This window comes from Macrobrachium nipponense, chromosome 33, assembly GCF_015104395.2.
Source record: "Macrobrachium nipponense isolate FS-2020 chromosome 33, ASM1510439v2, whole genome shotgun sequence".
In the NCBI taxonomy this organism is placed as follows: domain Eukaryota; kingdom Metazoa; phylum Arthropoda; class Malacostraca; order Decapoda; family Palaemonidae; genus Macrobrachium; species Macrobrachium nipponense.
In genome coordinates this window covers 45,351,384-45,360,982 of record NC_087219.1, presented here as the reverse complement: position 1 = coordinate 45,360,982, position 9,599 = coordinate 45,351,384, and the positions used below count along the sequence as shown (strand labels likewise).

General features: G+C 35.2%; 1 protein-coding gene across 1 annotated transcript in view; it reads left to right on the top strand.

Moving 5' to 3' along the window:
* Nucleotides 1-9,599, top strand: part of LOC135202847 (interaptin-like) — a 16,686-nt gene that overhangs the window by 2,978 nt on the left and 4,109 nt on the right. The window lies entirely within an intron of this gene.

Genomic DNA, 9,599 nt, shown 5'->3' with positions numbered 1-9,599 from the left:
TTGAAGTTGAATACTATTTCATATTAGTGTGCTTCATATGTAAGTGTTTACATAATAAAAAATATGGAATGTTAGTCCATATATATAAGTCTAAAAACTAAAAAAGAGGTCAACCAGATTGCTTGCAGGAATGTGATCAGACTAGAGACGCTAAAGATGACGTATACAATAAAAGTAGGCTAAGATAACATGCCGTCACCTGTAGTCATTCAATTGTTTATAAACTTAGTCAAGCTCCCTGCTTGAGACAACTACCGCCTACGTGATCTGTAGCGTGTCTCATTTTGATTGTGTGTTCGTATGAAACTATGTCATTTGTATGTATGTTCCATATGTTCGAACTACTGTCTGTTCCTTCATAACTTGTAACAGAGATGGTAGACGGGCAGAACAGAGTTAGCTATCGTCATTAGAAGACCTGTACCTCTTTACCTAAGCTTTATCATGTAGAGGAATAGGATTAGCCATCATCATTGGCAGAAGCGATCAAGCTATCGTTATTAGAAGACTTGTACAATCATATCTGATCTTCAGCATGTAAAACTTCAGAAGAATACATATATTTTTATATTTCGTGTTTTCTACAAGAACCTCCTCACCATGAGTTTAACACATCGTCGTAATAACTAACAGATAATACCGACTTCGTAAGTGATCTACAAACCCCCAGACACTCCATTGAAGATGGAAGTGCAATACCAACCGACTTAGCGTAAAATTATCGCAAGTCTAACATTACCTCCTAGGGCGCCTTATCATACAAGGCACAAGCCCTAATATTGGTGGCCAGCGTACCAGAAGAACTCTACAACGTCCTACGAAGAAAAACCAGATAATAAATCATGTATCATAAGAAATCAACGACGACGGAAGCAGCAGATTCTTCAAGCAACCTAGTATCATCGTTAGTGAGCGACTTCAGAAAACAATAAGAACTCTTCAACGACGACGAAAGCAACAGATTCTTCAAGCACTTAGTATCATTGTTTAGTGAATAACTTCAAGAAACAAAAAACCGACGTGTTCTTTTCTACGGCAACGGAAGCTTCGTCTCTCATTAGAATCATTCAAGAAAACATCGTTAGTGAGCGTTTCCGGCACTGCAAGAAACAAACCGAACGCGTCTGCAGCATCGGATCTTGCAAGGGCTCGAATCATCGAAACAACGCGCACGGGGAAACTGAAGCCAAACCAGGTCATCCTGCTAAATAGAGAAGGAGGACCCCAAGGCCGTGTGTCGTTATCGGAACACCGTGACTTCCCACAAAAGCAAGCTAAGTACAAGGTTTTTTATTCATTTGGAGTAACTTTTGAGTGTTTCCTTTGCAGGTCGAATTTCGTTATTCCTGTGGCTGAAGTTACGAGACATTCTTAATCTTACTTTTTTCCAGAAATTATCTACATCATTGAGATTTCGCTACTGCGAGTTTTTTTATCTTTTGAGTGTCCTGGTTTTCCAGAAGTTCTACTGAAATATCATAATCATATACTATGTTAATTTTATCATTTTGGGTGATTATTAATCCCTTACGTAACAAATCATATTAAACAGTGAATATGCGTTTACGCAGTGGACGTCTGTATTTATACAGATGCATGGATAGGGTCGTTAAGCACCGTAGTGATTAGAAAACACACAAAAAACAAGTGGAACACCCGTACAAATCTATATAAATTAGAGGTAACACTATTTCGGGTCATGACAATAAATGCTCCTTTGCAAAGTCCCGCTCGCAGTTTTAGCCTTGAGTTTTTTGAGTTATATAAAATATCGAACCTCAATGACTCAACTTAACTTTAAAAATATGGCTGGATTGCAAGGAATAACATGTCTGTAAAAAAACTTTCATCAGGCTAAATGCGCTGACCAGGATCCCTCACTATTTCAAATTTTAGCAAAGAATGAAGTACAAACAGTTAATATTGAATGCAGTAGTGATAACTTGTCTTATTAGTAATCGCTCAGTTCCTAATAGTTCGTCATTCATTGCTTTATACGTAACCAGCAACATAATGCTAAAAACACACAATACGTTGCCGATGGTAATAAAGAGAAGGATCCTAATTATTACAAAAAGAAATAGAAACAGTAGCCCGTTCAGAATCTAATAAGCAAACTCGGTGACTGTGTCACCTAGTCAAGCGGTCAAGGTCAGTCAAAAACTGCCGAAGTGTTCAAAGCATAGCAAATTCCACACAATAAGCGACTCTAGCAGAGTGGGGAAAAGCGATGTTGGTTCATACATGCCGATATCTTTTTGAATTAAAAAGGATTTTTCCTATGAAACACACGACCGTATAAAGTAATCAGTGCAGGTTATCGTTTTTTTTTTTTAATACCTAAGTTATTATAAGTAGTGGTGGATAAAGCCCGACTGTACGCGCCGTAAAAATTAGAAGATCTTGTTTATTCCTTTAGTACACGTAATATCCTATATTTACGGACTCACCGTCTGTTGTTCGAACTTCCCTAATGAGAAGTCCGGATAAGCGAGCGTTTACAGATACCTCTATAGCTATAAAAAACATTGATCTGTATCTAGCGTAATTGTAAGATTCATCTAGGGGTATACAAAATATTATCTTACATCCTGCAAAATAAGGCGTATTTATCAAAGGGAAATCCTATAATCCTTCAAACATATTAAAATCCGTTTGAACAAAAATGAGACAGTTAATCAAATAATAACTTATATAAAGGAACTATACATTTGTCTCATAAATCGTAACATTGTTCAAATGACCCAACAGAATTCTCCCACAACCGCAGTCGCACTTTGCACGCAAAATCTCGAGAAGCATGCACCCTCGAATGTCTTAGTGTGTGTAAAAAAGACTTTGCTGGGAAATGAAATTTTAATCCTTCCCGACACTCTGAAATATAACGATTTCCGCGAACAAAGCCCTAGACACGGTTGACTCGCTGCAAACAAGTTAATATAGTAATCCACAAAAACCTATACATATAAATATCGCATTTCTTTTATTGTTGCTAATTTTTAATCCCGCCCAACCAGTCGTGGATGAATCTCTCTGATAATCTATCTAAAGTAATATCCGTAAAGTCATTCAAGCAGAGGTGATTCAGCAGAAATTTTTTTTTTATCTTTTACCTGAATACCAGGAAGTTTCTCCACTGGCGAGTGATCTCTGGAAAAAAACGGATGTAATTTAACACAAAACACGGTCTAAGGACAAACATAAAGCTATTTACGTACCTTCGTATAGATTCTAAATGAAATTTCAAAATAGAGATAAATGACGAAGTTGAAAAATGTTAGTAATAGGAGTCATTAGGAAATCAAGTAAGCCCATATAATTTTTCCCTCAAACGTCATGCCATAAAAGATCGGACTTGGCGTATCTGCGTAGATTTCTGACGCTTAAACAAGGAAACGACTCCCGATAGTTTCCAGTGCCATGTACCGACGACATCTTATCTCTGTTAGGTTAGAATAAAATTTTTTTTTTTTTTTTTTTTCACCAACTTGGACTTACTTAAAAGCTTTTACCAGATACCATTACCTAAGTGATTGTACCTCATACACAGTTTTCAGCACACTCAGGGGACATTATCAATTTTTACGTATGCCTCCGGCTTACGTTGCGCCCCAAATTATAATATAGTGTTTGGAGACTTTTAGGGGATACCCTACATGCTTATATGGTTGGTCTTATAATCTTTTCTAAATACCTTAGAAGTACATTCACATAAACTAGAGCTAGTGCTACAGAGACAAAGACAAATAATCTCAGAGTAAAATATCTAAATGCGAGTTTTTAAAAAACCGAACATGTTTATCTAGGTTTTATGTGTCTAGTCAAGGTCTTAAAGTAGTCCATGGTAAGGTGTCGGCTATTCATAACTTTCCGGTACCTATTAACGTAAAAGGGGGATACAGCACTTTTGCGCTGTAGTGGGTATTACAATCGTATGTAAATATGTAACTCTTCAATCATGACAGCTCCTTTAACAGATCTTACGAAGAAGAGCGTAGATTTATTATGGTCTGAAAAGCATCAACAGGCGTTCGATATCTTAAAAGCGGAAAATGCAGCTCACCTAACTTAAAAATCCCTGATTTAAATAAAGAATTTTTTTTATTGCAACAGACGCCTCAGACCAAGGGGTAAGAGGGTATTACTTCAGTAATATGATAAACAGTTCTTCCCTATAGCTTTTTATTCACGTAAACTAAAGCCCTCTGAAAGTAAATATGCAGTAATAGGCAAGGAAGGGCTAGGTATCTTTAACTCACTAGTATATCTTAAGTTCATAATCTATGGCTATCCTGATAAAGTCCTTTACTGAACATGAGTCCTTTACCGAGTTTTTCAAAGGCTTTAATCACAGTCCAAAAGGAACTCGGTGACAAATGATCATTCAGGTCTTTGGAGCCAAGATAAGATATCTACCTGGAAAGCATTATCATAGCTGACGCATTATCCCGCAATCCCGCACCATACTGCAAAGAACCATTAATTAGACTAAAAGATATAGAAACATCCGTGCCTATTGTTAAAACCGTATCTAAACAAGAAAATTCCTTAACCCAAGAGATCGCGGAGCATTGAATATCTGGGTTGGAGCGCAGAACTGTTACAAACTGAACAAAGCAAGAGTCAACAGACATAACCAAAACAATAAACACTTCGAACGGAAACAGAGTCAGCAGCAATAAGCAAACAATAAACACTTCGGACGGAAACACGGTCAGCGGCTAAGCAAAAACAATAAACACTTCGAGCAGAAACCCTAAAGCACAAGTATATTTAAAGTATGTGTATCAGAATAATGTAATCAAATGTAATATTATATGTAGGTCCGTGACGAGGAAAACCCGAAGAACACAGCAGAGGACTAATGACCAGGTAGTAGTAATAATCTCTTTCATACCAATCGTCCTAAACTGGTTGCATTCCGTCATCCAGGGTTCCCTCCTATGTCACAGAAAGCCAAATCACTGTTTTACTGGCCTACAATGCTTACAGATATAAAAAGCACATAACTGATTGTAACACGTGTCATGAAAACAAGGGACACACTAAGACACCTGTCAGTTAAGGGCCTATCCTGTGCCAAATCAATCCTTGAAAGAATATACGTAGAATTATTAACAGAATTACGAGTCTGACAGAGGGAATAAACAGTTCTTAGTGTTAATAGTTCCTTGACACGTTATATAGAATTAATAGCACCAAAAAACAAACACCGCAATTGAATGCATTAGGAATATTTATGAGTGCTAAATCAGTAAACATGGAATTCAACACATGATAATCTGACTCGGGTGGTGTAAATCAATAATAATCTCCATAACACGTGGTGTGAATTCCTTTCCATTAAGAAAACCAATAATATATTTTATCACCCAGAGTCAATCGGTTTGGTAGAATAACTGATAATTAAATAGGAAGTGTCAATGTCTTACGAGTTACAACTCGTGATATTGGATCCGAACTGGTTTATAGCGGTTCTCGCGGTTTTAAATACCTTTATCATTTATATCTTGTATCTATAGAATTGATGCCGCAAGTAGCCTTATACGGTACGCCGCTAGAACACTTTTCCACATATTCAAGCCAACCATTAATTTATCAAATATATATATATATAAATAAATAAATATAAAAAAAATAAGTTAAATATGGATACAAGTGGAGTCAATATAATACACTCCGTAAGAAGTCGGAAGGGTTACAAATTATAATAAAAAAGGAATCACGATAAAATCAATAAGCAAAACGTAACCATAGATAATTAAATATCCAAATATATATGCGTAAAGATTTGAACTCTAACTTAACGCTTTAGTAATGACAAATAAGCTAAAAGTTCAAACACATATCCAAAATCTACTGACATATTGTCTGTCCCGGTGATTTATATTCGTAGTCATGAAAAAAAAAAATTAAAAAAAAAATAAATAAAATAAAATAATAATAAATAAATAAATAAATAAAATAAAGAGATTTTAAAGTCAGGAAGTCTAGAAGTGAAAATGTTATCTATGAAATAATCCTATATGAATCTTATACAGGGCTAATAATATATATAGAATTTGTATGGAAACCTTTTTCATATAGTTTTGAATAAGGAATATTTAATTTAACATAATTACAATTATGCAGATTTCCAACATGAAACTAATATATTATTCAATTTTGGTACTGTTTTTTTTCAGACATTCTTTTCGTGTGGGTCGAGTATTAAAAGATAATAAATTTATCCTAAAGTCGTATTTATTACAGCAAGTAACGTAACTCTTAGCTGGCTGAGAGCAATCTCCTGCCAAGTGACGACGTCATCATTGCCGTATCAGCATTTGTTCCTTTTAACCTCAATAATCTGCTTGCACAGGCTTCATCTGTGTCTCGTCTCTGCTTGCGAAGCAGATTGACTGGAGAAAGGAATGCTTAGCCCGAACTTCTCATGGGCAAGGCAGACATGTCTATCCGTATGCGCAATGCAACTTTAGCTAAGGACTTGCAATCATTTTAAAATTAATGAACAATATAAGCAAATAGAATTTCTATAACAACAAAATGGATTAATTTTTTTTCTGAGCCTCATAGACATTTAGAAGTATCAAGATATGTATATATGAAATATTTACTTGCAACATTAGCCTATTACAATTCAAGTAAAACATTCATGGGAAAATGTCACATTTTCTTGAAAAACCCAAAGTTTATTTAGAAATTAGTTACATAGGGGTTTTTTTCGTTGCACCTCCTACCTATTAATAAAGTTTTTAAAATTAACCTCAGAGGATGCGCGCGAGAAAATTGAATAGAAACTTTTGTTAGGGCACATAGGATCAGATTTGTCTTTTATCACAACTTAATTTCAGTTAGCATAGAGAAATACAGAATCATGATTAATCTTCTCTTTGACTCTTATGTTGCCTGGCAATCTTACAAATAGTTCCGTTTTTCCACTTCTGTCTAGTAATTTAACTACCAGTAATATCGAATTTTTCTTTGAGATTCGTAATGATATCTATTTATTTTTTATAATTATGGATATTTTTACAAGTCATCATAGACTGGATATGGTTCACTCATTGTTAATGCCATGGATAAAAAAGTTTGTACAGCGGATTCTTTTGAATTCCAAAATATCAGCGAATTCATGTGGGTTACGTCTGGTCTAAATGGCTCTCTTCCCTCCCCTGTATTTGGATGTCGTCTGAATTTACTTTGCCCTTGTGACAAGTATAATTTCACTTGCAGGCTGATTAATGGAACCTGGTTACAGTATCCTGCAGTACGAGAATTTCACATCGCAACTTCAAAAAAAAAAAAAAAAAAAAAAATCGTTCGTCGCTGCGGACGACGGCAGTCGAGTAACAACCGCCTACAATGTGAAAGGAATAAGCACCATCATGGACTTCTTCGACCGACACCGTATCTCGTCGTTAATCTCGTTTTAATGCGGAACGCTCCGGCGGCTGTCGGAATCGACTACGAAAGGACATACTTCCGACAATTACGACCCGAAGGATATTCAACTCACTTTGCTGGCGAAGGACTCGTGCTGGGGATGTTTTTTTTTATTCATCGCGAACGTAATCGTGTAGCTTAGGATGCAGAGAATAAGTATGAGCGCAAAAATAGAACGTTGGACCGCCCCAGGCAAATTTTCCCCTGTTTTAACCCTGTGAAATAGGCCGTTTCATTTGGCTATGGGTGTTTGTCTGGAACTGTGTAATGGACGAAAAGTTGTTCGAAAGCTAGTTAAATGTGAAGTAGTATAACCTCGGTCATGTATCCTATATATATAAAGTATCATGTATCCTATATATAATTGATCATAAATAACAGAGTCGAAATATATCTTTGCGTGTACGTAATAGGAATCTATTTAAAGTGCACATATATTAATCATAATTATATGAATCCATATACATATGTATAAACAAATCAGGTAGCCTATAATCAATCTGTTACCTTTTATCTTACCAATATCTGCAGTTATTTATGAGTTAGTATATGAATTAATGAATCAGATATATAACATTTAGCATAAAAATCAACGAATCAATCAGCATAAACATTAATAATTTTATCAATTCATATATGCAATTTTTTATCAGTTAAAATATGATTTTTATCATGTTAATCTTCATTCTATGCAATTATCAGAGTACATTAGTATTTTCTGTAGCATATGTATCTTAATGAGATGAAGTGAAAAACTGTATCATTTATATATCACGTGATCACTATTATTTACCAATATCATTGGTTTTAATATTTTACTACTTTAATCAATTCATGTATACCATGAATTTTTATTTACTATATATATATATATTCACATAGTGTCTGTATCACACTCCTATAAGTCAAATGCAAGTCAAGTTTGAGTAATATTCAGTAGCTGGTTTTGGTAGCTGACCGAGCTGATGTAAGTGTTTACATAATAAAAATATGGAATGTTAGTCCATATATATAAAAGTCTAAAACTAAAGAGGTCAACCAGATTGCTTGCAGGAATGTGATCAGACTAGAGACGCTAAAGATGACGTATATAATAAAAGTAGGCTAAGATAACATGCCGTCACCTGTAGTCATTCAATTGTTTATAAACATTAGTCCAAGCTCCCTGCTTGAGACAACTACCGTCTACGTTGATCTGTTTAAGCGTGCTTTTTCATTCATTTGGATTGGTGTGTTCGTATGAAACTATGTCATTTGTATGTATGTTCATATGTTCGAACTACTGTCTGTTCCTTCATAACTTGTAACAGAGATGGTAGACGGGCAGAACAGAGTTAGCTATCGTCATTAGAAGACCTGTTTCCTCTTACCTAAGCTTTATCATGTAGAGAATAGGATTAGCCATCATCATTGGCAGAAGCGATCAAGCTATCGTTATTAGAAGACTTGTACAATCATATCTGATCTTCAGCATGTAAAACTTCAGAAGAATACATATATTTTATATTTCGTGTTTTCTACAAGAACCTCCTCACCATGAGTTTAACACATCGTCGTATAACTACAAGATAAATACCGACTTCGTAAGTGATCTACAAACCCCCAGACACTCCATTGAAGATGGAAGTGCAATACCAACCGACTTAGCGTAAAATTATCGCAAGTCTAACATTACCTCCTAGGGTCGCCTTATCATACAAGCACAAGCCCTAATACATAGACCCCAGGAAATATCTAAATTGTTGCTGTGATGAGTTTTTTTTTCTTACCAGATCAGCCTTTTTTTTTTTTTTTTTTTTTTTAGATTTTGAACTGATACTTAAACCATATAGTACACATTTTTTAAAATTTCAGTACTGTATTGCTGTTATTATTATTGTGAGATTTCATAGATGAATACTGATAAGTTACTTATTGGTGGAGATTGAAACATATGGAAAACTTTTTATTATTTTCAATTGTAGGTGAATGAAATGATGCTAAGCTGTGTACGTTGGTGACCTTTCAGCTGCTATGATGGCTGGCAGATATAAACGGCACCCTGCACTCCCGCAGGTAAGTTATGAAGAGGGAATTTGCTTGAAGTATTGTAAGTATTGTAGCGTGAATATCGTGCGTCCTTATGTGCCTTCAGCCAGAGTAAAATCACTTAT